Source organism: Peromyscus californicus, unplaced genomic scaffold (genome assembly GCF_007827085.1).
Source record: "Peromyscus californicus insignis strain IS unplaced genomic scaffold, ASM782708v3 Scaffold_13__1_contigs__length_99412109, whole genome shotgun sequence".
NCBI lineage: Eukaryota > Metazoa > Chordata > Mammalia > Rodentia > Cricetidae > Peromyscus > Peromyscus californicus.
The window spans coordinates 63,999,801-64,027,285 of record NW_026294424.1 but is presented as its reverse complement, the minus strand read 5'-3'; positions in this window follow the sequence as shown (position 1 = coordinate 64,027,285).

The following is a 27,485-nucleotide window of genomic DNA, read 5'->3' as shown; positions in this document are numbered from 1 at the left end:
ATTCAAACCGCTCTTAAGGCCCAGCCTCATTCCCAGGCCTCATTGTGTTAGATGGCCAGCATAAAATGAACTCAATAGTATTTTTAGAGGTTCTTTGTTTCATAAAGTTTTGACAACGTGTGTGTGTGTGTGTGTGTGTGTGTGTGTGTGTGTGTGTGTGTGTGTGTGTGTGTGTATGTGCCTGTGTTTACCTTACAGGTCCTTTGATTATATATAATGGCTTCTAGTTTTATGATTTTAGGGGATTCCTGTTTTTATGAACATGTGTGTCTCTACATCTACATATGAATCTCATACTTTGTCTTTTACTTTTTCTTTTGTTTGTTTTATTCTATTCAGATTTTCTTTTCTTTCCTTTTATTTATTTTAATCATTCTTTAGATGCCTTTTTATTTTCTAAGGAGAGATAGAAAGGGTGTGGATTCCAATGGGAGGGAAGGTATGGGGAATCCCAGAGGGGTTTGGAGAAGGAAAATCATAATCAGAATATAGTATATATAATATATTTTCAGTAAGAGAAAAAAGAAAAGATAAGTGGTTTATGAAAAGGAAACAGGAAAGTATTTCTGAGCAGTGCTCATGTAGCCATAGGTCTATTTCTTAATTTATATGGAAGAAGCATATAAACAGTACAATCAATAATTAACTAACCTATTCTGTGGTTGATCTGGAGTTTGCAGTTTTGTGAAATCTAAAGTAAGAGCCTGCCTATAGTGAATCCAGTTAAGAAATGCTAAAATTTAGGCTAAATAGCCTTTTAGATGCCACCATAAAAAAGGTAAATAAAGATCCTGGGCAAAGTAATGAAAATTGTTTCACCATGTTACTTGTAATGAATATATATCATATGCAGAACAGAAATGTACTTTTTTTTTTGAAGAGCATTACTTGGAATGATATCACAAGTTGATAATATTTGAGTAACTATTAATTAACCATTTGACCAGAACTGTGCATTATTACCTAGTCTGGGTACAACCAGACACCTAAAGTTAAGATCAGGCAGAACTACTAACAAACCATCTAATAGAAATTATCAATGATTGATAACTGAAGAACTCAAATATGAAGACAGAGCAGTACAGAAAAATGAAAATAATTCTTGAACATATTTAAGATATTATAAAGATAATGATATACCCAAAGAGTGGATATATTTAAAAAAGAAAGAACAAAGGAAACAGAAGTTCAAGTAATTGCACTGAAGACAATGTATAAAACATGTGAAAGGGTGGGATTCAGGTATGCAAACTTCTGAGGACCATGCTTTAGGAAAATTTTCCTTCATTTCATTCTTAAATGCTGTTTTCAAATATTTTTGCTCAGGCTTCTGATATGGTTCAGTGGGTGAAGGACTTTCCATGAAAGCATGTGGACCTGGGTTCAGATTCCCCAGAAGACATGTAATGCCAGTCGTGATGAGAAGTGTGAAGAGGAGAATTCACAGAAGTGTGAAACGTAACATGGTGTCGATAGTGGTGACCAACAAAAGATCTTATTTCAAATTGGAAGTTGAAGATCAACACCTGAGATTGTCTTCCAACCATCACGTGTGCCGTGCTAAAAGCAAACCTTCACATAATGCATGTATATATCACCCACCTAACCACCCACTCACATACCGCACAGTTTTGCAAATATCTTAGGTATTTATTATATTTGTTTATTCTGGTATGTGTATTTAATGTTATTTGTCTTGTCACATTTTCTATTATCCATTATTAACTTGCAGTCTGAGAAAAACTCTACAAGATGCTGCCTCCTTTGAAATCCTGCAATATAAACATTTGGTGATCTAACCGTCTTCCCCAAGTACTACCTCATAATGCTTCCGTCTTGGGGATAGGAATGATCGACATTCCCTTCTGGGACACAGACATCCACACAGCAGCATGTTCCTCTTTAGTGAGCCTCTCCACCTTCTAGTACAAAATTCTATACATTTTGGGGGCAGAACTACTGTTTGCTCCTTCACTGCAGACTCCTTATATCTTCAGACTAACTGCATACCTCAATATCCCTTTAGGAGTTAAGGACAATTATGGAGATTTTGCTTATTTTCTTCTTTTTGTCTTTTGATATCCTATAACAAGAATAAGAAAGACAAAACTGTCATAAACAGATTACTACCACTGTTCAATGAGTATACTGAAATTAAATTCTTCATATTTAACAAAAAGATAAATACTAATTTCTTTTGTAGACACGTCATTCATACAAACCACTCCAGTACTGTAGTTGCTAGGAATAACAAAACAGTTACTGGGAACAACAGTGGAACCTGAAACCGCTATTTTATTTCCAGGCAGTTATTCTGTGAAGGGAAAAATACACTTTTGTGCCTAAAGTGGAAACTGCTTCTTCAAATTCACATTTAAGAGATGTGTTTTGCTCTTGTATTTATCAGAATCTTACTGAGGCACTCAAACAATGTTTTGCTTATAATTGCACATTATAAATGAGCATAATTGTCAGGTGATTTTGTGTTCATGTAGATTATCTACACTTCAAGTCAGTCTTCATTGGCAGAGAAAAATTTTCATTTAAAGTTTTTTAAGAAAAACTGTATTATACAAGAGAAAATTAATATGATAAAATATGTAGTTCATGATCCTACCATCTGTTTATCATTAAATGAATAACAAAGCAATATATTTGCATGTGATTACCAAACAGTACAACTCTACAGAAAGTTTTATGAATAAACTCAAAACTTGTGATTCTCTTTTTGCCCTCACTTAATTTCCGTTGCTAAATGTTAGTCCTACCAGTGATTTTTGATGGTTGATGTAGTCTTGGTCCCTAAGCAAACAGATGGGGACACAAAAATTAACTCATCTAAAACATTTGTATTTTTCTATTTGATATGTGGTTGAATAAGCACAACTTTCAAAATAATAGCTCTAAATGAAACATCAGTGGAATTTCTATTCCATGGAGCCTTAAGAACAAAATAAAATGTTAAGCTAAGATTAAATATTAATTTTATGTTACACTCTTGGTATTAATATAATAAAATAATCTAAAATTAATACATGCAATTTAAATGGATTTTGTGGTTTTTGTCCTATAAAATCAGCTTTGATGACTTATAATCTTTTTTTTTTTTTTTTTGGTTTTTCGAGACAGGGTTTCTCTGTGTAGTGTTGCGCCTTTCCTGGAACTCACTCTGTAGTCCAGGCTGGCCTCGAACTCACAGAGATCCGCCTGGCTCTGCCTCCCGAGTGCTGGGATTAAAGGCGTGCGCCACCACCGCCCGGCCGATGACTTATAATCTTGAGGAAACTTGAAAGATACATTTGTAGGCTCTCGTTCCCTTTGACTCAATACATCCATTGTAATTGAGACAGACTTCATTACTATCTCATTACTATTTATTCATTATCGTTTAATGAATAATGCTGACAGGATATCATAATAGATGATTTCCAGTGTTTTGAGAAGGGCAATCCTTGTTATACTCTCTAGGGAGATAAAGGACATCATTAATTTTGATATCGTGACACATTTCTCCTGTGTTCTTTCTGGCCACATGGTGAACTGTCCAAGTTGGTTCAGTGAATGCATCGTTACAATGTGGGCATATTTGTGGTATTTAATTATGTGGACATAATGTGATATTTAATTCATGAGACAGTGTGAAATATGTCACCTGGAATACAGTACTGCACACTGGGCCCTTCAAAACAGTCTCTACAAAATGCTCAGGAAATCCCAAGGCTTCTGCACTAATCTCCTATGGAATGCAAATATCACATTTAAAAGGTTGCTCTGCTTTGGGGAAAAAGTTTTTGATCTAGTGTTTAGACAGACTTCAATATCAAGGCTGAAGTGGAGGTTCTTGACTAAATACAGAAAAATAAATTTCATGCATTTTCATATGTCAGAGATGCTTCTCTAAGTCATTAGGATGTGACTTTAAATTGCTAAAATTAGTGATTTTTATCTCATTTCTACACTTCCAGCACAAGAGTTATAGAAATAGATATTAAGAATATGTTTTATTATGATTTGTGATTTTAAGCATATTAGATCTAACTTGTAAAGATTATTTTCTCTATTATAAATAGTGCTAATTTGAGTTATGCCATATATATTTATAAAATTGTATAAATATTCAAATATACAAATAAAACATAATTAAAATCTGACATTAAATACATTTTGTTTTCTTTATGAAATACACGTCCTAGGACATTTTCAATTATAAGTAACAGTATGCACTCTCAATCTAGGTTAACAAAGTCAGTGCACTACCATATAACCCAACTTTTTCACTCCTGGCCATATACTCAGAGAACTCCAAGATATGCTGTAGAGATATTTGCCACCCCCCATAATTATTGCTGCTTTATTCACTATAGCAAAGAATTGGAATAAAGCTGCTTTTCTATCAATATATATGTGTATTAAGACTATTAAATTTCAATATATATTGTATAAACATTGTATATATGAATATATGTGTATATATATAAATATATGAATAGACTTATTTATAATAAATGTGCATATAGTTATAGTATAACATGAAGATAAGCACACGTGAAAGGGGAGGAGTAAGGAAGGACTGTAGGTAATGCACTTGATTAATGAAAGCTAATTATTTTTCTAGTTCTATTTCTTTCATATATTATTTTTGTTTGTTTTGGTGTTAGATAAGTGCCTAAAATATTTGATACAGGAAGTATAAAACTTAATGTAAAGCCCTACAGCTTCCATTCTGAATGTCTATTCTAAATGTATAGAAATTCACTCTGTCCTATAGCTTCAGGTGTGGCTAAACTAATTTGGATATGTGATGTTTTTATTTGTAAGGTTCTATTTTACAATAAAATTGATGTCAAACAAAATCATCTTTTTAGTATTAATACATCTGCAGAAAAAAACACTTATATGTAAGTAGCTGTTTATAATTTTGTACCTCTTGAATCTCATGTGATTAATTTTTTTTACAACTCCTAATGTCTGTCGGAATATTCATAATTATATGTGTTATGTGCAAAGAAATCAATCTCATTAGTCATACATATGCATATATATATATAATTAAGATAATATGTATATATTATAAAAATAGAAGATAAATTACAAAGGAGATGAATGACTTTGAAAATTGAGATATTTGCTATTTTACTTTCATGACATAATTTATTAATAGTAAAATGAATGTAACGAAGAATTAAAACAACTAATACTAGGTTTAACTTCTACTATGGTAATGCAGTTAAGGTGCGTACTCACAGAAGATCTAAATAACAGCAAATTCTCCTGGTATATGCAAGGATGGTGGTACAAAATAGTGTATCTTTACTGGCAATGTTCTGTGTCCATTGCATGGCTCATTTTGATAGAAAATAGAGCAGCGAATGAAGACATCATTACATCAAAAAAGATAAAAACAATGATGTGTTCAGTGACATGCTTATTCTAAATAAAGTGAAATTTTCAGTCAGTAATCATAAAGGCTCATTTGGAAAGTAGTAAAGAAATCTTCCTCATGAAAAAAAAAAAAGTTGAATGTGGAAGGGGAGATAGCTCCGTGGGTAAAGCACTTGTCAAGCACGTGTGGAGACCTGAATTCAAATTCCCAGAACTGATATAAAGCCAGTCATGATACAGCATACTTATATTACCAGGACTCCCATGGTTGATCAAAATTCAGAGACAGGAAATTCTTCAGAGAAGTGACAGTGAGCTAACCTATTGTGTTCATAGATGAACAGCAAGGGAAGATGACTAGTCAAGTTGGGTGTCAAAGGACCTAAACCAGAGGTTGTCATCTGATTTCCATATGCATTCTGTGATACATGAACACCCTCTTCAACACACATCAGGCAGACAGAGACACCACACACGCACACACACACACACACACACACACACACACACACACACACACACAACACACAACACACACACACACACACATACAAACACAGATAGAGAGAGAGGAAGAGAGAGGGAGGAGAGAGAGATGAGAGATGGAGGGAAGAATAGAGAGAATTATATGTCTCAAACTGATACCCAATAATGTACACATTTTCTGTAGTAATTGCTATGTTTATTTTGTCTGATTACAGGAGATAGCAGGCATTTTCATCTGTAAAAAGTTATTCCTGCTTCCATGACTTTAAGCCAATAATTCACCACCTTTTTTTCTCTTTACACATGCTGAATGTTTGTCAAAGACATGATGATATTGTATGAGCCCAACTACAATTAGGAGACTATTTCATGACTTGCTGCTATTACTATATATTTCTTGTAAAGGAAAAAGGAGACCCTGAAGAAAAGGACAAAAGGTTGAGAAGGGCACAGGAGGCGCAAAGAGGGGGGACGCTGGTGGAGAGAAGTGAAGGGAAAGATATAAATTATGAAACTAACTAGAAAGTGGAAAACGCTTATCGGATAATTTCCTGGAAGAAAGCTGTGTGTTTCAAGAAGTTTCTCTCCTCCCCTCTCTTATCATTTATTTTTGAAAGGAGATTTAAAAATTGGGCTAGTTTTTACTATTGATTAATCTCAGCCTTGTGACTATTTCTCTCTATTGTATATTTTATTTATGACTTTTAATTTTGTTTACATCTTTGCTATTTTCTTATGCACATGCATTTTCTTTTTGTTTAATATTTCTTATCTGGTTAAAATAAACCTTTTGTATTAGTCTCTATTTTTCTCTACTAAATTCAGATAATTTTTTTTTAAATTCTCTATAAACATGGACTCAGAATCATCATCTTTACCTATTTCTGAATTTTTATTATAACTTATTTATTTATAATTGTAAAAACAAGACCACTGATGCCCAACATAATGGGGTAATCTTCCACCTAAAGAATTTTAACCAATGTCTTGGAATTCAGGTCTATAGGTATAAAATCTTCACATCTTGTTTTGAAAATATTTCAGTTTATTTTACTTCCAGAATAAAGAATTTTCATCTGCCAATCATCTATCATTCACGTTTTAACTCAGTTTGCTTATCCATCCATGTCATTCTATTACAATCACTTTCACATTATTGAAGTTTCTTATTATAAGCACCAATTCTCATCTGTATTCATTTGGACATCCATATCACTTTCCTCTGCTGTGATTAGATTTTCTTCTCACTTGTCAGGTTTGGTGTTTCACTTGTTTTAGTGCCCTTAACTTGTCTGTGGGTTGTATTTTAATCCTATCTGGAAAATTCAGTACTGGCTGTCTTTAATATTCTTTAACATTTCCCTTTGTGATTTGGGATATTATTCTAACTGTCCAATTCAGTTCTAGGATTTCAGTGTTTATTAGGTCATATGATATTTTGCAACAGTTGTCACAATGACTCTATATTTATGTATTAACTTTTATGCACTCTGGTGTATAATTTAAACTTTGGGCTATTTGCATACTCAAATATTCTCATCTCATTCTTTGTATTCTCAATTTATGTGATTTCTACTTAGCAAACTTTTATCTAATTTCTTGTGTAATTTCACCTCTAAAAATCTTCATATATTATTTCTTGCTTCATTATTTTTATGTTACCTCAACCTAATATTGGGCTGAAAATACTGTTTAAAGTGTTTTTTTCTAAAATGTCTGTCATCAACTCCATTGATCTGTTTCTTTTAAGTCATATCTTTTTGGTTTAGGCCACTTTTCCAGATGATTTGTATATCTAGTACATTTTAAGCAACCACTAGACATGAGGAATGTTACATTATCCAATTTGTTAGCCTTTTATTCTCCTTAAAATGTATAAAATATTTTCTGGTTTATTTAATTTTACCAAAAATTAACTTAATGACTTTAGAAATTATTTTTTGGAGGGCATGTCTCCTCAAATTTGTGTATTATTCCTTAAATTCAAGCACCTGAGAAAACTTCTGTATTGGAGATGAGACTTGCAATGAAGTGATTAAGTTGAAAGGTCCTGAGGTTGCATTCTAATCCAATCTGTCCAGTGTCCTCATAGGAAAAGGACTTTTAGAAAGTGAGAGTAATACCAAAAAATGTACCAGGAGAAGAAAAAAAGCTCTTCAAGGTCACAGGAAAAAGGAGTCCACCTGCATGCAAGTCATGGACAAAGGACTCACAAAGAACCAAACATCCTGTTAATTGGATCATGACCATTTGCATGAGGTCTGTACAGGGAATCAGTGTGTTGTTTAAGACCTAATCTCTAGTAGTAGCAGAAAACTAACATTATAGGTCTAATCTCTGCCTTAATGATAGCTAGATTATTATTGTAGTAAGTTCTAACTCTGTATATAACTTCAAGATGCTGACCATTTCTGGCTTTGAGTCAAACCTCTCCCTGAACTACATGAGTTATTGAATCCATTATTCCCACAGTTCCTTTGTCATTCTTTCCCTGAACACTTCAAGCAGTTAATTTCAGGTATGTGCAGGATCACTATTCAGCAAGGCTCAAGGAAACACGGTACAGATTTCTATGACAGTTTCCCTCTTTATTTCTTTATTTTCAGATATTATACCAACTCCTCACTTTTAAAACTCAGTTCTCACTTGGCACATTCTAAGGACTCTGTTGCATTCTCATTTGCTTTACTGGTTTAACTCCAAATATATGGATATCTGGATAATCTTTTCTTTTTATTCTGTTCAAGTGTATGTTTGTATGTTTATGTATGTGTTTGCAGACGTGCGCATACCTGTGGAGACCCAAAGTTGATGTCTGGATTGTATTCCTTTATGGTCCTCCACCTCTTCTTCCTTCCTCCCTTCCTTCCTTCCTTCCTTTCTTTTCTTTTTTCTTTGAAGACAGATTCCATAATAACAATCAGAGCTTGCTGATATCACTAGTTTCCCTAGTCAGCATGCTCTGCATATTTCCTGTTGCTGCCTTCCTAGGTTAGAACTACAGGGGAGCAACCACATCCATCAAACATTTATCTGGGTTATATGTGTTTTATATGAAATCTACTCACTTCTCAGGTGTTGTGAGATAACATTTGTGTACACTATGAAGATATGTCTTTGCCAAGGCACCTTCTGATTGGTTTAATAAAGAGCTGAATGACCAATAGGTAGACAGGAGAGAATAGGCAGGACTTCTGTGGAGAGAGGGGAACTGGAGATGAATCTAGGCATGTGAGAGACATCAGTGAGACAGAAAGCAAATCAGACATACACAATAAAAGAGAGAAAAACAACACATGGGAAAATGTAGATTTAATAGAAGCAGATTAATTTAAGTTATAAGAGCTAGTTGGGAACAAGCCTAAGCTAAAGACCAAGATTTTATAATTAAGAAGACGACTATGTGTCGTTATTTGGAGGTAGTAGTCCTGCAAAGGAAAGTGTGACTACATCCAGGCCCCTGCTCTTTTGAAAAGTACAGTTAAATAACATCTTCAAGACCATTTTCAGCAATACTTGGGTGAATGTACAAATAATCAGATTAGAGAAACTTCAGGTAAGAATCTACAGAATTTTACTATTTATACCTCACTCACACAAATATTGGTGAAAAGGGCCCTAAATATGTTATTTAAGGTTATTGCTCATAAGCTAGTGATTATTTTTCTCTACTAGTAGCATACACAGCACCTTCTAGCGTTATGAGAGCTGGTCAGTAGTGATGAAGCTTCCATGTGAGTACTATCTTGATTTCTCCATGTTCTATGACTCAAGTATGCTGTGTCTTACCATAAATTTCTGAAGGGTAGCAAATAACATTGGACTGGGACCACCATGTGAATTGCTACTCTATTTGTAATAGCCTTAAAATGGAAGCAACCTAGATTTCCATCAACTGATAAATAGGTAATAAAAATGAGGTAATTTACCCAATAGACTATTACTTAGATGCTAAGAAAACTGACATTGTAAAGTTCTCAGGTAGATGGACGGAACTAGAAACAATCATTCTGAGTGAGGTTGCCCAGACACAGAAAGACAAACATCATATGTTGTCTTTTATATCTGGAGGTTAGCTTTTAAACTTCAAATTATGTGTGTTGCCTTGGGAATATTCATGGAAGGACAGGAAATTAGAGGCTATGGGACAGAGGACTCATAATGGAAGTGAGGTAGAACACAGGACTATAAAGGGATAATGAGAACAATGAAAAAGAAATGTTAAATAAGTCAGGTCATTGAATGCAGACCTTGCTTAAGAAAGCTGACTCATGAGGGGGACTAAATACGAGAAGGATAGTATGTGAGGGTGTGTTTATTTATTTTCTCATCCTTACATCGCTGAGAGAAGAAGACTTGTTAATCAAAGAATGAAAGTATCCTTTTGAATTATGTGGCCTTTACACACTATTAAGAATTATATTTGTTAGCTAGTCTCTCTGGAGCTATGGGTTGTAGTCTGGTTATCCTTTGTTTTACATCTAGTATCCACTCATGAGTGAGTACATGCCATGTTTGTCTTTCTAAGTCTGGGGTTACATCATGCAGCATGATTTTTCTAGTTCCATCCTTTTGTTTTTTGTCATTGTTTTTTACTGCTGAACAATATTCAAGAGGGATGCAGGGATTGCTCTGGGAAGGAGAAATAGATCTCCACGAGTAAACTGGAAATGAGGGGTGCCGATAGGGTAGGGGATGGGGGAATGAAAACAAATGGGAACAGGATGGTCTAGCTGGAACAGCAACAGAGTAGAAGAGCAATGAAAGAGATACCCCGATAGAGAGAGACATCATGAGGATTGGGAGAAACCTGTTGGGAGGGAAGTTCCTGGGAATCCACAAGTATGACCCCAGCTTAGACTACTAGCAATAGTGGAGAGCTGGCTTACCCTGGTAATCAGATTGGTGAATACCCTAACTGTCACCATAGAACCTTCATCCAGTAACTGATGAAAGCAGATGCAGAGATCCACAGCGAAGCACCAGGCAGAGCTCCAGCAGTCCAGTGGAAGAGAGAGAAGAGGAATTCTATGAGCAAGGGGCATCAGGATCATGAAGAGGAAGCCTAGAGAGACAATCGAACCAAGCTAGTGGGAACTCATGAACTTTAGACGAATAACCGTGGAGCCTCCATGGGACTGGACTATGCCTCCTGCAACAGCGAGACAGTTGTGTAGATTGACCTACTTACGGGGCCCCTGGCAGTGGGATCACGATCTATTCCTGGTGTGTGAGCTGGTTTTTTGGAGCCCATTATCTATGGTGGGACACCTTGCACAGCCATGATGCAGGGGGAAGAGCTTGGACCTGCCTCAACTGAATGTACCAGGCTCTGCTGACTCCCCATGACTTGCCTCTTCGGAAAAGAGAATGTGGGAGTGTGTTGGGGATGGAGGCTTGCGGGGGTGGGAGGAGGAAGGAAGAGAAGAGGGTCTGTGGTTGGTTTATAAAATGAATAAAATTTTCTTAACAAAGAAAAAAAAGAATTATATTTGTGACACTTTTTTTTTTTTTCTGCTTTACTATTAAGGGAGCATAATCCCATTTGGAGTTTTCCTATCAGATAGTGAAAAACATATGCTTTAAGGATAAAGAGAAAAATCAGAAATAATAAGTGAATATTCACTGAAGAAATAAGTAAAATTTTCCCAGTGTTTTATCCACCTCTGGAAGACATAACCGTAGTATTCTTATGGAGGATGTGTCCACATGAAAATCCTGGACCTTACCTAAGACTCTAACACGACTCAAGAGGAGAAAAAAGTGTGTGGAAAATGTTATCCATTTACTGTCATCCCACACTGAAACGCTAAAGGAAATGCCCTATTTAAATAAAGAGAAAAAAAATATATATATATATATATATATATATATATATATATATATATATATATATATATACAATGCATGGTTGGAGAGAAGATAACTGCTCATACATAATGCTTCTGATTCCAGATACATTAGTCATACAGCTATAATTCATTATGAGTTATGTAATTAATCACGTGGTTCCTCAAGTATTGTGATTCAGTTTCCAACTCCTCTAGCAGTTTATATTTGAGAATCACTGGCTCTTATTAGGGAATGACTTAAATAAAAAAAAAAATCCTGTGACCTATATCTAGGTGAGTAAGACCACATTATCAAGAAGTTAGCAAACTAAACTAAGAAATACTTTTGATATAAGTGACAAAAGATTTCACCAGAGCAAGCACACATCGTTGGACATCTGGGAATCCTGCAGTTCCTGGTGAATGGGGTTGATAGCATGCCAAATTTAGGAGTGGAATTCCAGCCTCCTGTGTATAGATGTGAGTTCACTGCCTCACCCGCCTTAGATAACAAAACTAGAAGCATGTCCGGGAGAGTTTGATTTAGCTATTTGGTGTACATTTTCTAATATTCCATTGAAATGTTTCTAAGCAAGTGTTGCTAATTCAAAGCAGTTGAATACAGAACAGTTTTAAAACCGCTGTAAGTCAGCTTTTATTATAAGCCAAGTTACAGAAATGCAATATATAATTAAAAACCTGGCAGATTTATTTTTTGTTATTGTAAGATGTTTGGAGACTGGTCCTCTTTATTTGGAGCATGAAAGAGTCTTGAACACAACTGTAAATGGTTATATTAAGCCCATTAAAAATTCTATTACACGTGAACTATGAACCAATAGCTGAGGAGCCCCCAACTGGATCAGGCCCTCAGGAAAAGTGAGACAGTTGATTAGCTTGAACTGTTTGGGAGGCACCAAGGCAGTGGGACTGGGATCTGTCCTTAGTACATGAGCTGGCTATTTGGAACCTAGGGCTTATGCAGGGACGCTTTGCTCAGCCTGGGAAGAGGGGACTGGACTTGCCTGAACTGAATCTACCAGGTTGAGTTGAATCCCCAGGGGAGTCTTTGCCCTGGAGGAGATGGGAATGGGGGATGGGCTGGGAGGAAGGCGGGTGGAGTGGGGGGACAGGGGAATCTGTGGCTGATATGTAAAATTAAATTAAATTATAAAATAAAAAAGGAAAAAATTCTGTTACCTCATTGAATGAGCTTTTTTTTGAGAGAGTAGTTCACTTTTGAGTCAAAGTTACAATAATGTAAAGCCAAAATGAAATAAAAATTTGCTGTAACTTTACTAATTTACTTCAGTAGACCCCATCACTAGATAATTCCATGCATGTTAGGAACAGTGAAAATTTCTTACCCTTTTATTCCTTTTTGTTAGAAGGTTTGGTGACACTTTGGATTTTTCCCAACCTATGTGAAAGGACTGTGTTAAATACAGTAATCCAAACTCTGCATATTCAGAGAAACTAAAATGTGGTTTTGTATTTAGCAAGGATCAAAAATGTCTGTGATGTGTATGTATGTTCATATATCTCTGCAGGTCCTTATTTGTATCTTTTGGGGAATATTTAAGACAGGTACAGGATTGTTTTGTTTTATTTAATAAATAAACTTGAACAAAAACCAATGTTTCAACATGCCTTTTCTATATCAGTTTACTAGTCATACTCTATTAACCTAGATTTAAAATAAACAAAACAATGATACATCATACCGAGCACATAGTAAACTCAAATTGCATTTATTGAGAGATCTGAAAAAGAAATGACGCCGGGCGGTGGTGGCGCACGCCTTTAATCCCAGCACTCGGGAGGCAGAGGCAGGCGGATCGTTGTGAGTTCGAGGCCAGCCTGGGCTACCAAGTGAGTCCCAGGAAAGGCGCAAAGCTACACAGAGAAACCCTGTCTCGAAAAACCAAAAAAAAAAAAAAAAAAAAAAAAAAAAAAAAAAAAAAAAAAGAAATGACAATTGCAAAACCAAGGGAGGATATAGAGGTTCCTGTTAGGGAAGATATGCAGTTAACTTTATGTTCTCCATATGGAAATAAAGATCACTTTTCACAATGTGTCAGAGTCTGTGCCAGAACTTTTCATAGTAGGAAAGAGAATTATTCATGGCAGTTGAGAAGATAACGAATGTGTTGCATGAAGCTGTGCTTAGGGAACATGTGATTCTGGATGGAAAGATAATTTAAGAAGCCAGAAGCCATTAAAAACTATTTCCACATAACCACAGGTGCTAAAGATACCAGCACAACATTTGAAGAGAGCAATTTTCTGAGCGAAGATTGGTTCAGTCTTTTTAAGAAGCATTTCCATTTATTTCCATTTACATAACGTGAAGTTAATACCGAAGGAGGTGTCCACGGAATACATGACAGAGAGCAAATCCCTACTAAAGCAGAGGGCACAGAGACAAGCCTGAATAAGTTCCACCTAGAATTAAATCATCCAGTAAGGGAAGAAAATATGTTTCTCAACTTATGATCATATTGTGTAGTGAAAACTCACACATAAAGTAAATTAGGAACAGCTGCATACTGTTCTAGAAAAGTTCACAATTACATTCCTGCAATTTTGACACATAAAATTACATAATATAGCTTACTTCAGTAGGAAAAACAAATTAACTTAGTGTTAATTAAAATCAAATTAAAATTACTACTTTATGTGTTCCAATTTTGTCATTTATTGGCATTTACATGAAAGAATTATTTTATATTTTTTTACATATTTTGGTGGTTTCACAAATTTGTATATCAGTAAAGGTCCTGTAAATTATTGCTCACTAATTCTAGCCACTTTTCAACAAACTTCATATGTCAGGAATTCTGGTTCCCTGTAATTTTGTGATAATAAAAGTATTCTTACTCTAGAAAACAGGTTGCTTGTGTTTGGCACCTTTTCCCTTAAAACATATGATTTCCAGAAGAATAGGGTAGCCCTTTAGTTTCTTAGTAATAATATGTTCTGAAGTTGTTTTGCAATATTTATAATTTAATGTTTAAACTTCATGTTCATGTCTTCATCCACCCACAGTGAACCCACAAAATTTATTCAATTTCCCCTTCCCAGGGAGAACTTTGTTTCCCCCTGGAGCCCTCCTTTTTATCTAACTTCTCTGTACCTGTGGATTGTAACTTGATTATCATTTGCTTAACAGTCAATATCCACTGGTAAGTGAATACATACCATATTAATTTCCTGGGGTCTGGTTTACCTCACTCAGGATATTTTTCCAGTTTCATCCATGTGCCTGCAAATTTCATGATATAATTTTTTAACAGCTGAGTAATATTCCATTGTGTAAATGTACCACAGGTTGTTGTTGTTGTTTATTCTTCAAATTGAGGGATATCTTGGTTGTTTCTATGTTCTGGCTATTATGAAAAAAATTTCAATGAGCATAGTTGAGCAAGTGTCCTTATGGTAGGATGGAACATCCTTTAAGTATATGCTCAAGAGCAGTATAACTGGTTATTGAGGTAGATAAATTCCTAATTTGCAGAGGAACTGCCATATTGATTTTTATAGTGGCTGAACAAGTTTGTACTAGCACCAGCAAAGGAGGAGTGTTCCTCTTCTTCACATTTTCACCAGCATGAGCTGTCATTTGTGTTATTGATCCTAACCATTCTAGTAGGTATAAAATGGAATTTCAAAGTAGTTTTGATTTGCATTTCCCTGATGGCTAAGAATGTTAAGCTTTTATTTAATTGTTTCTCAGTCATTTGTGACTCATCTTTTGAGAATTCTGTTTAGGTCAATAACTAATGTTTTTAATTGGATTATTTGTTTTTTATGTCTATTTCTTGAGTTCTTTATGTATTTTTGAAATGAGATCTCTATCAGGTGTGAAGCTGGAAAACCTTCCTTTCTCTGCTGTAGGCTGCCTCTTTGTCTGAATGAAAGCACACTTTGTCTTAGAGAAGTTTTCAGTTCCATGAGGTCCAACTTATTCATTATTGATTTTAGTGCCTTGGCTATTAGGAAGTTGTCTCCTGTGCCAGTACTTTCAGGGGTTTTACCTAGTTTCTGTTCTATCAGGTTCAGTGTATCTAGTTTTATATTGAGATTTTTGATCCACTTAGAGTTGATAAATACGGATCTATTTTCATTCTTCTACAAGAAGATATCAGTTTGTGTTTTTTTTTTTTGTTTTTTGTTTTTTTTTTTTTGTTTTGTTTTTGTTTTTTTTGAGACAGGGTTTTTCTGTGTAGCTTTGCGCCTTTCCCGGAACTCACTTGGTAGCCCAGGCTGGCCTCGAACTCACAGAGATCTGCCTGGCTCTGCCTCCCGAGTGCTGGGATTAAAGGCGTGTGCCACCACCACCCGGCTAAGAAGATATCAGTTTTGACCAGCATAATTTGTTGAACATGTTTTGCTTTTCCCAGTGTATATTTCTGGCTTCTTTATCAAAAATCAGTTGTCCCTAGGTATGTGGATTTATGCTGTCATTGTTTCAATTCCATTGATCAACTTGTCTGATTTTAAGCCAATACCATGTGGTTATTACTTTTATAGCTCTGTAATACAACTTGAAAATGGGAATGGTAAAATCTTCAGCAGTTCTTTTATTGTCCAGGATTGCTTAACTGTCCTGAGTTTTTCATTTATCAACTGTCCTTATAAGACCTTTAATGAATTGTGTTGAATTTTGTATGGGGAATGCATCTGTAGATTGCTTTTGGTAGGGTGGTCATTTTTTCCTGTGTTAATCCTACTGATCCGTGAGCATGAAAGATCTTTCCATCTTCAGATATCTTCTTTAAAGAACTGAAGTTTTTTCCTCATACAAGTCTTTCTCTTGGTAGGTTAGAATTACCTCAGTGTATTTTTATATTATTTGAGGCTATTGTGAAGGGTGGGTATTGTTTCCCTGATTTCTTTCTCAGTACATTTGTCATTTGTACACAGGAAGGCTACATTTTTTTGTTAATCTTATATCCAGTCACTTTTCAAAAAGTGTTTATCATATGTAACAGTTTATTAGTGGAGTTTTAGTGTCACTTATGCATACTATCATATCATCTGTAAATAATGATACTTTGATCTTTTTCTTTCTAATTTATATGCCCCTGATTTCCTTTAGTTGTCTTAATGCTCTAGCTAAAAATTCAAGTAATATACTGAATAGATATGGAGAGGGTGAACAACCTTGTCTTGTTTTGATTTTAGTGTAATTGCTTTGGTTTTCTTTCCATTAAATTTGTTATTGCCTATAGACTTGCTGTAAATTGCCCTTATTATCATTAGATATGTCCCTTGTATCCCTAATCTCTCTAAGACTTTTATCATGAAGGGGTGTTAGATTTTATTCAAAGGTTTTTTGCTGTCTAATGAGATGATCATGTTTTTTTTTTTTCCACTTTATTTATATGGTGGATTACATTTACAGATTTCTATACATTAAACCATCCCTGCATCTCTGGGATGAAGTTCATATGATCATGGTGAATATTTCTTGGATTCTATTTGCAAGTCCTTTGTTATTTATTTTTTGGATCTATGTTTATAATAGAAATTGGTCTGATTCTTTTTCTTTATTGAGTCTTTGTGTGGTTTGGGCATCAGGGTAACTGTGACCTCATAAAGAACTGAAGAATATTCCCTTTGTTTCCATTTTGTGAATAGTTTGAGGAGTATTGGTGTTAACTCTTCTTTGTAAGTCTTGCTATAATTTGGCAATAAAACCATCTAGCCCTGGATTTGTTGTTGTTGTGAGAATTTTAATTACTTCTGTTATTTCTTTAGTGGTTATGGGTCTATTTAAATTGTTTACTTGATCTTGATTTAACCTTGGTAAGTGGTACCTACTGAGAAAATTATTCATTTCTTTTAGGTTTTCCGATTTGGTGGAGTCACATTTTTCAAGCATGTACTTATGACTCTCTGGAATTCCTTGATGTCGATCACATCTCCTTTTTCGTTTTAGTTTTGTTAATTTTGATATTCTCTTTTTGTAAATTTTATTTTATCTAATTAATGCATTTTCATTTATTTTATGTATCAACGACAGTTTCCCCTCCTTCCTCTCCTCCTGTTCCCTCTTCCCACTCCCATCTACCTCCTCCTCATCCACTCCTCCTCACTCTCCATTCAGAAAGGGGCAAGTCTCCCATTGGCTTGAACAAAGCATGGCACATCAAGTTAAGGTAGGACCAAGCTCCTCCCCACTGCATGAAAGCTGGGCAAGGTAATCCAGCATGGGGAACATAGTCTCTCTGTGTCTTTTATTTAGTTTGGATAAGGGTTTGTCTATCCTGTGATTTTCTCAAAGAATCAACTCTTTTTTGCATGGATTATTTTGTATTGTTCTTTTTTGTTTCTATTTTATTGCTTTCAGTCCTCAGTTTGATTATTTCTTGCCATTTACTCCTCTGGGTGTGCGTTCTTCTTTTTGCTCCATAGTTTTTAGGTGTGCTGTTAACTTGCTGGCATTAGGTCTCTCCAATTTTTTGACTGTAGGCTCTTAGCACTATTTCATTGTGTCCCATAAGTTTGGGTATGTTGTATATTAATTTTCATTGAATACCATAAAGTGTTTAATTTCTTTCTTCATTTCTGTATTGACCCATTTTTCATTCTGTAGAGAGCTGTTCAGTTTCTATGAGTTTATAAGCTCCTTGTTGTTTCTGTTGTTGATATCCAGCTTCAGTTCATGGTGGTCTTATAGTATACAGGAAGATATTTCAATTTTTTTTATATCTGTTGAGACTTGCTTTGTGTCCTGTATGTGGTCAGTTTTGAAGAAAGTTCTATAAAGTGCTGAGAAGAAGGCACACACACACAGATGTAGCATGAATCTTAAAAGTTCTTATTAATAAAATCAACCTGAGGCAGGTATTGGGGTGAACACTGGAAGATCAGAGAGACAGAATGAGCCACAGCTAGCCAACTTCTCAGCTAGTCTTATTTCCTCAGACTGGAAGCTTCTGTGTCTTCATCCCAATGGCTCTCAGCTGAACTGTGCTGCTCCAAAGCCTGAAAGCTTAACCAGCCAAATGCTTAACCAGACCAAATGCTTCTAGTTTCTGGTCCTCACACCTTATATACCTTTCTGCTTTCAGCCATCACTCCCTGGGATTAAAGGCTCACTTCTTGGGATTAAAGGCATGAGTCACCATGCTTGGCTGTATCCTTGAACTCATGGATTTCTGCCTCTGGAATGCTAGGATTAAAGGCGTGTGCTACCACTGCCTAACCTTTATGTTTAATATTGTGGCTGTTCTGTCTCTGACCCCAGATAAGTTTATTAGGATACACAATATTTTGGGTAACACAATACCACCACCACACACACACACACACACACACACACACACACACACACACACACACACCATATACACAAACATGGGTGTGTGTGTGTATGTTTGGGTGGAATGTTCTGTATGTGTTGTGAGGTGTGTGTGTGTGTGTGTGTGTGTGTGTGTGTGTGTGTGTTTGTGTGTGTGTGTGTGTGTGTGTGTGTGTGTGCGTGCTCACTTGAGTAGAATGTTCTGTAAATATATGTTATAGTCATTTGATTTATAACATAGGTTAGGTCCAGCATTTCTCTGTTTAGTTTTTGTCTGGATGACCTGCCCATTGGTGAGAATGAAGTCTTGCACTATTAGTGTATAAGGGCCAATATTTGATTTAAGCTGTAGTAGTGTTTCTTTTACAAAAGTGAGTGCCCTTGTGTTGGGGCATAGATGTGAATAATTGAAATATTATCTTGGTGGATTTTGCCTTTGATAAGTTTATAGTAACCTTACTCCTCTCTTACAATTAATTTGACTTAAAGTCTATTTGTAAGAAACAAAAATGGTTATGTTACCTTAAGTCTACCACATGAAATACCTTTTTTCCTAGGCTTTACCCTGAGGTAGTGACTATCCTTGATGTTGAGGTTCATTTCTGATATGCAGCAGAAGAATAAATCCTGTCTTCAAATTCATTCTGTTAATCTGTGTATTTTTGTTAGAAAATTGAGGCCATTGATATTGAGAAATATCAATGACCAATGATTGTTTATTCCTTCTGTTTCTTTGTTGGTTGTGGTCATGATGGTGGTGATGGTTTATGTGAGTCTGTATATATTTATGCAGACTATATTCTCTTGGTTTTGCTAGTATAAGATAATTTATTTCTTGTTTTTCCATGTGATTTGTTAACCACCTTGGTTTGGAATTTTTCTTCTAACATTTTATATAAGGATGTATTTGTAGATACTGTCTAAATTTGGCTTTATCATGGAAGATCTTATTTTCTCTGTCTATGGTGACTGAAAGTTTTGTTGAGTATAGTAATCTGGGCTGGCATCTGTGGTCTCATAGATTCTGTAGTGTATCTGTCTAGGCCCTTTCTGCTTTCAGAGTCTCTATTGAAAAGTCAAGTGTATTCCTAATAGGTTTACTTTTATAAGTTATTTTCTCTATTTCACCAGCAGCTTTTAATATTCTTTGCTGTGGATATCATTGTGTATGCTATGAATGTGTTGCTCTGATAAATAAAATATTGATTGGCCAGTAACCAGGCAGGAAGTATAGTATAGGCAGGATAAGCAGAGAGCAGAATTCTGGGAAGAGGAAGGCTGAGTCAGTAGATGCTGCTAGCTCCGCCATGAGAAGCAAGATGTAAGGATACTGGAAAGCCACAAGCCTCATGGCAAGGTATAGATTTATAGAAATGGGTTAATTTAAAATGTTAGATCAAGCAAGCAAGAAGCCTGAGCCATACAGTTTATAATTAATATAAGCCTCTGTGTGTTTATTTGGGTCTGAGTGGCTGCAGGCCCTGGTGGAACTGGAGAAAACTCCAGCTACAATTCTCTTTTTGTTTTGCACATTTAATATTTTTGTACGTTTAATGTTTTTGTTACTATGTGGTGAGGGTACTTTTTTCTCTGGCCCAATATATTTGGTGATCTGTATGCTTCTTGTACCTTCAAAAGCATCTCTTAGGTCAGGAAATTTTTCTTCTATGATTTTGTTGTTAATATTCTCTGGACCTTGAGTTAATGTTTTTCTCATTCTTATTATTTATAGGTATTATCTTGTCATAGTGTCCCAGATTTCCTGGATGTTTTGTGTTAGGAATTTTTTGGATATAACATTTCTTTGACCTGTGTATCCATTTCTTCTATCATATCTTGAATGCTGAGATTCTCTCTTCCATGTCTTACATTCTGTTTGTCAAGCTTACCTCTGTAATTTTTGTTCATATTACTAAATATTTCCTTTCCAGGACTTCATGAATTTGTATTTCCTTTATTGCTTCTATTTCCATTTTCAAGTCTTGTAAAGTTTTATTTTTTAGAATTATTTGTTTTTTTCTTAGCTTTCTTAATTTCTCCACCAATTGCTTGTTTTGTTTATCTAGATTTCTTTAAGGGATTTATAATTTGCTCCAAATGCTTGTATTTTCCTGGATTTCTTTAGTTAATTCCTTTTAAGCACCTATATCATCAATATATAGTTAGTTTTAAGGTCTTTTTCTTGTTCTTCAGCGTTGATGGAATATTCAGGTCCTGCTGTCATAGGAGAGCTGGATTCTGGTGGAGATGCATTTCCCTGGCTGCATTTAATTGTGTTCTTACACTGTAATCTAGGCATCTGGATTTATGGTGATTTTAGATCTAGGTGCTGATTTCTGGGTTTGTCTTTGTTGGGTGAGTGAGTGTTTTCCTGGCATGTGCAGCTGGTATGTTTTCAGGGAATTTTTTGCCAGTGATGGAGGCTGCTCAAAGTGGAGGTCAGGAGGAGTTGGCCTGCTGTAGCACTAGGGGTGGTCTTGAGAGAATTTTATCTGAGGTATCAGAGAGAGTGGAGAAGGTCTGTGAATAGATAGCCTACTTGGTCTTCTGGCTGATGTGGCCTGTGATTAAGCAGGGAATTTCCATCCATGTTTGGAGAAAGACAGGGAAGGGGGAGGATTGTCTGAGGGATCCAAGGGGAGGCAATGGAAGGAGGGAGCTACAACTGTGATTCTGATGCAGTGATAGGGTGATCTGGAGAATTGGGTCAGAGGTAACAGAGAAAATGGAGAAGTCCATAGGCACATACTAGCTACCTGTATTAAAATGATTTTAAATAACAACATGGGAGACTTGATACATATTTTCTGTTCTGAAGAACATTTTTCTGGCCCAATATGAATTGTGTCTACTAGGCTATATTGACAAACATCATTAATAATAAACACCATAAGAAACTTTCTGTAATTATTACAGAAAGCAAATGTGTACTTTGTTATTCCAATATAAAGTCATCTCAATATTTCTCAAGAGATCCATCTCCCATGTGGATAATCAGTGATTCAAAGCAATCATGTTTTAAAATTTTTAAATTATTTCTTTTAGTTTTTGAGATTACATCATTTTCCACTTCTCTTTTCTTTGGTATGTATCTGTCTTTGATTTTTTTTAAATTCATGGCCTCTTTTTTATTAATTCTTGTTACATACATATATGTATTGCTGTACACATTGATATTATTAAATATATCCTGTTTGGTTTGTATAGTGTTACTTATTCATAAATGTTTTAGGACAGGAACATTTGGTACTGGATAACTGATTTGGTATGTTTTTCCATGGTAAAGACTATTTCTCCTGTTTTTAGCATTCCTTAGCTGCCTATGTTTCTTTGTGCAGGGTTGACTATTACTGTTGCAAAGTAATGCCTTCTCTGTTATTCTTCAGGCAGAGCAGTAGGGAACAGATTCTCCTAGTGAGTTATTTTCTGTCTTTGAGTAGAAATAGCATATTTTCTTCGGATACATTTTAATGATCAGAGATACAGTGCTGGTCTGGCTTAAATAAAAGTTGTTTTACAGGTGATTCTCTCCCAGACAAGAAAAGAGAAAGCAGTACATGTACAATGACCTGTAACTTCCATCTGAAAGTTGAAACCTGATCAGCAATGTTCTTGCTTAATATATCAAAAATAAGTCAACCATGGTGCAATGGCATGAAGAATTAGATAAATTGTTTATAAGTTCATTTCATATATTTACCAAAGTAACTATAAAAGTTCTGGAAATACATGAAAGATTATATTCCAATTTGGGGAAAATATTGGATCAGGATTCTTCTTCTAAATACATAATTTTCCTACATAGATTCTAAATAAGAAAACAAAACAATATGACAGCATGCTAAGATGCTTTCATTGTCTCTCAGTGCCCTCAGCACAGCTAAGGAAGGTACTAATTAATAAGAGTTTTTCACTTCACAAGACGAAGCTAAAATTGAACTAAAATCCTTGGGAACCCATTCAAACCATTCAATCTCATCCATGTGTAATTGACCATAGCTGATTCTTCAGAACAAAAGACTTACTTTAAAATATAGCAAACTTCTCACATCCTCTTCAACTTTACTAACAGAAAACAGAAGGTGACTTGTAAAACTTTCAGAAATGTAATTCAAGAAACATCAAATAAGAAGAAGAAGCCAAACATAAGTGACATAATATTTAAAAAAAATTAGTAAACCTAGATGCATAATGCTAATCTGAAAGTCAGTGTCTCAGAATATAAATGTACAAAAAATTAAACAAGAAGCAAGAAACATGAATTAGTCTTGAAAGCAATGTGATACATGAAAAAAGAAAATCACAAAAGATGAGATATTGTATGATTCAACTTACATGATATGCTCTAAGAAATGTGTTGTTTGATTATAAATGTTGGGATACAGGGGAAAAAGTTTTGCTTAAACCTTTGAACGTCTCCAAATATTACAAATGATTTTACTTTACATTATAAAATGATAATGCATTTCTAAATTGATTACTTTAATTATATATTTTGCTGGACACAGTGAAAAAGTCAACACCATTATAGTGGGTAGCTGTTCCAGCTTTGACCTTGAAGCACTGCCTCAATGAGGCAGCCCTTAACTGCCACGCCTACCTATGACCTGCCCCTGGAGAGCGACTGAGATGGGTGTCCTTAAGATTTGAGATTCATCAGTGCCAGCCCTCTTGGCTCCTGGTGATCCTGGATGCTGGATGGCAGACAGAGTCAGTTCTCCAGAGAACTCCGCTGGACTGCACCTAACCTCTCCCGGATCCTGTAACCAACCCCTACACTAGCTGTAAGTTACCCCCAAATAAACCCCCTTTTAACTACATAGAGTTGCCTTGTTAAATTTCCACAATACACCATCATTTTCTAAAATTGGGTGCTTAAGCAATCACATGCATATGTCCACTGAGATGACGTAGCAAGTGGGAGTGTTTGACACCACACCTGATCAGCTGAGTCAACTCTCTGGGAACCATATGGGAGAGCGAGTGAATTGAGTGAGCTGGCTCCCAAAGGTTTCCATCAACTGTCCTCCAAAAGTGTACCATAGTATCTGAATTTAAATACACACACACACACACACACACACACACACACACACACACACAGAGAGAGAGAGAGAGAGAGAGAGAGAGAGAGAGAGAGAGAGAGAGAGAGAGAGAGAGAGAGAGAGAGAGTTTAGATGTTTGAATTAATGAGGGTAAAGTATTTAAAGAAATCCCTTTGGTAGACAACTTAGTTATGAAGAAAAAAAATTTTTTTTTTTTTTTTTTTTTGGTTTTTCGAGACAGGGTTTCTCTGTGTAGCTTTGCGCCTTTCCTGGTACTCGCTTTGGAGACCAGGCTGGCCTCGAACTCACAGAGATCCGCCTGGCTCTGCCTCCCGAGTGCTGGGATTAAAGGCGTGCGCCACCACCGCCCGGCAGAAAAAATATTTTAATCATGCATTTCCTCTCCTTTTAATCCCTTGACATCAATTTCTTAGCCACTACCATAAGGTAATTTCAACCTGTATCATTGAGTTAAATCAATAAAATGTCTGTTGTCTCTATATTAATGAAGAAAATGTTACTGTTAAAATACATGAAAAACTGCTCAAAGGTGGTGGGCACAAGACTTTCCCCAGGTGCCAGCCTGCCTCCCACATTTCTAAGATGTGGCCTTCTTTTGGGAATCTCAGCCTAGTCCCGCTTGTCCTTAGTGCTTCCCCACCACCAATTATTACCTTTATTCCACTGCCCTGAACCATCGCTGTTCAGTTTCTATTTAGTTATTTATGCTGTTCACCAACATTAAATAATTTTCCATTTTCCCCCATGTAACACTGAACATTTAGGGCGGTGGTGGCGCACGCCTTTAATCCCAGCACTCGGGAGGCAGAGGCAGGAGTATCTTTGTGAGTTCGAGGCCAGCCTGGTCTACAGAGCAAGATCCAGGAATGGCGCAAAGCTACACAGAGAAACCCTGTCTCGAAAAACAAGAAAAAAAAAAGTAATACTCTCGGTGTCCCCAAGAATCACATCCGTTCATTGCAAATGCCTCCCGAAAGCTGCCTTATTTTTGCTTTCCAGTTTGCAAGCTTAGCTACTTCTCAATCTGAGGGAGACACTAGGTTGTCATTGGACATTGCCTGGCTGCTGTTCTCTGTAGCAGCCATAACATTTGTCACCATCGACTAGGCTTTCCACATTTTCCCTTCTAAACACCCTCCATTCTTTTCTATGTAAGCCTACCTTTAATATATTCTTTCTCATAAATGATTCTCAAACTCTCAGCCATCCTCGGTGTTGGGAGTCATGTGAGAAGAACAGCAAACAGCTTTGGAAATCATGAAAAAGGGCTCACTGGTCAGCACAGACACAATGGGTGCACACTGAATGGGCAGATCCCCAAGGACTCCGTGTCCTGAGGGCCTCATGCTGCTACTGAGCATAGCTCTGCTTACTGTCCTCATGGTTGCCACGTCCCTCATAGTCTACGAGTTGTTTGAGAACTGCAAGGGGGTTTCTAGCCACTCATTGGGCAGTGTCACTGGTATTTACAGCAATAATGATTGAATTTTTCTAAGCCTTGTTGTTGGAGCAGATTAATGATTCAACCACCACCCTTAGAAAGAATTTGGAGATGTAGATTGTAAGTAAAATTAGGTTAAGATGTTTTTTTGTTAATGGCTTCAATGTAGAAAAACTTGGGAAACAATTTAAAGTTCAGGAAGGTACACTTTTGTCAGTTGAGCAAGGGACTAGTTGAGGTCAAGGAACAAGAACAAAACCAGCACAGTTATTACTAATTGATGTGCCTTTCTTGCTAAAAATGGGTTGATGATTAATTTATTGTACCCATTTCTTGTACCAGGAATTTCTTATCTTATATCTCAACTTCCTGGTATGGTTTAATGAAAAAATGTTGATGAGTAGGTATGCACTCTGAGGACTTCAAGCAGAAATGACTGGATATATATATATATATATATATATATATATATATATATATATGTGTGTGTGTGTGTGTGTGTGTGTGTGTGTGTGTGTGTGTGTGTGTGTGTGTGTGTGTGGTGAAAGAATTGGCTGAGAAAAATGCCTTACTTGCTTACATTTTGTTAATTTTTAACAAGTTGCTTAGACAGAATACCTTGCTTACTTACATTTTGTTAATCAATTATAAAAGAATCATTGCTTTTGGTTGAAAAATGTTATGGTGAGAAAGTTAATACAAAGGAAAGTGTTAAACTGTTCGTGGACTTCTAAGAAAAACATGTAACTTGCGAACATAATGTGATTTCTTCCTGTGTAATGATATTAATTTGTTTTTAGAAAATATGTAACTTATGGTTGTGAGGTAATCATTTCTTGGATAGAAATTTTTTGTCATGGAGGTATAACAGGCATATGAGAAGAATAATAGAGGCAAATGAAAACATCAGGAAAGATGTCGAAGAAGGAGAAGTGGGAAGAAGAAGAAGAAGAAAAACATCATGGTAGAAGAACAGAATGGAAAAAAGAACAGAGTAGGAACAAGCAACAGAAAGAGAAAAATAAAATGAAGAATGATGCTTCAGCCCTGAGAAAAAGTCTCCAGTGCATGTACACAGTTGGACTGACTCCATGCCTCCTCTTCAGTACCTGACCTGCTAAGGGCTGGATCCCTCAGCACGTGGGACTGATGATGGAAAGGACAGCCCTTGCTAAAGTGCAGTTCTATCAGGTCCCTCTCTGAGATGTAGATTTGCTGCTTTGGGGGAAATCCTGGAGGCTTGTTGCTTCTCTAGGCCTGTGGTAGCTCCATACCACATAGCCTATAATCACATTTTGCAAAAGTGGCCTCACTCTATGGGTCACCACCTTTTTCTAGCCCTGCCTTCCCCTTGGTGATGACTTCTAATACCATCACTAGCTTGTGATACGTTTGACTTTGCAAATCATCAGCCTTCATCTACCATCCTTTATCTTTTTCCCCACAGTATGACTATACGCAGGGTCCCTGTCCCACTGTTTATCACTGTTTATTCCCACAGCTTCCATAATATTGTTCTATAACTGCTAGATCATCCCCATATCTCTTTTCTCCCAATCAGACTCCATATGGCTCTAGTTACATCTTCAAGAAGTCAGTTTTGTGTAATCACCACCCTCTTCTTCAAACTTCTATGACTATGACCAGAGCATCAAGTTCAGACCTCATGAGCCATGTTTCCATGACTTTTATTCCTTGGTTAGTTAATTGCTCAGTGTATGTCTCTACTCTAATGCTCATTCTAGTTACCCAGATCTCAGTTCCCCAAGGGTCCTGCCCATGCAGTTCTCTTCCCTCTGCTAGAAGTCTCTCCCTTCAGAAGGTCTCTATAGGAGCAGAGGAAGCCATGAGTGAGTGAAGTTCTGAGTGAGTATGTGGCATTGACATGAGCATAACCATCCCAGCACTCCTGTGTCTTGGACCCATGGTATTTATATGGCTCAGGCACAAGAAAAATAACAAACTATCCC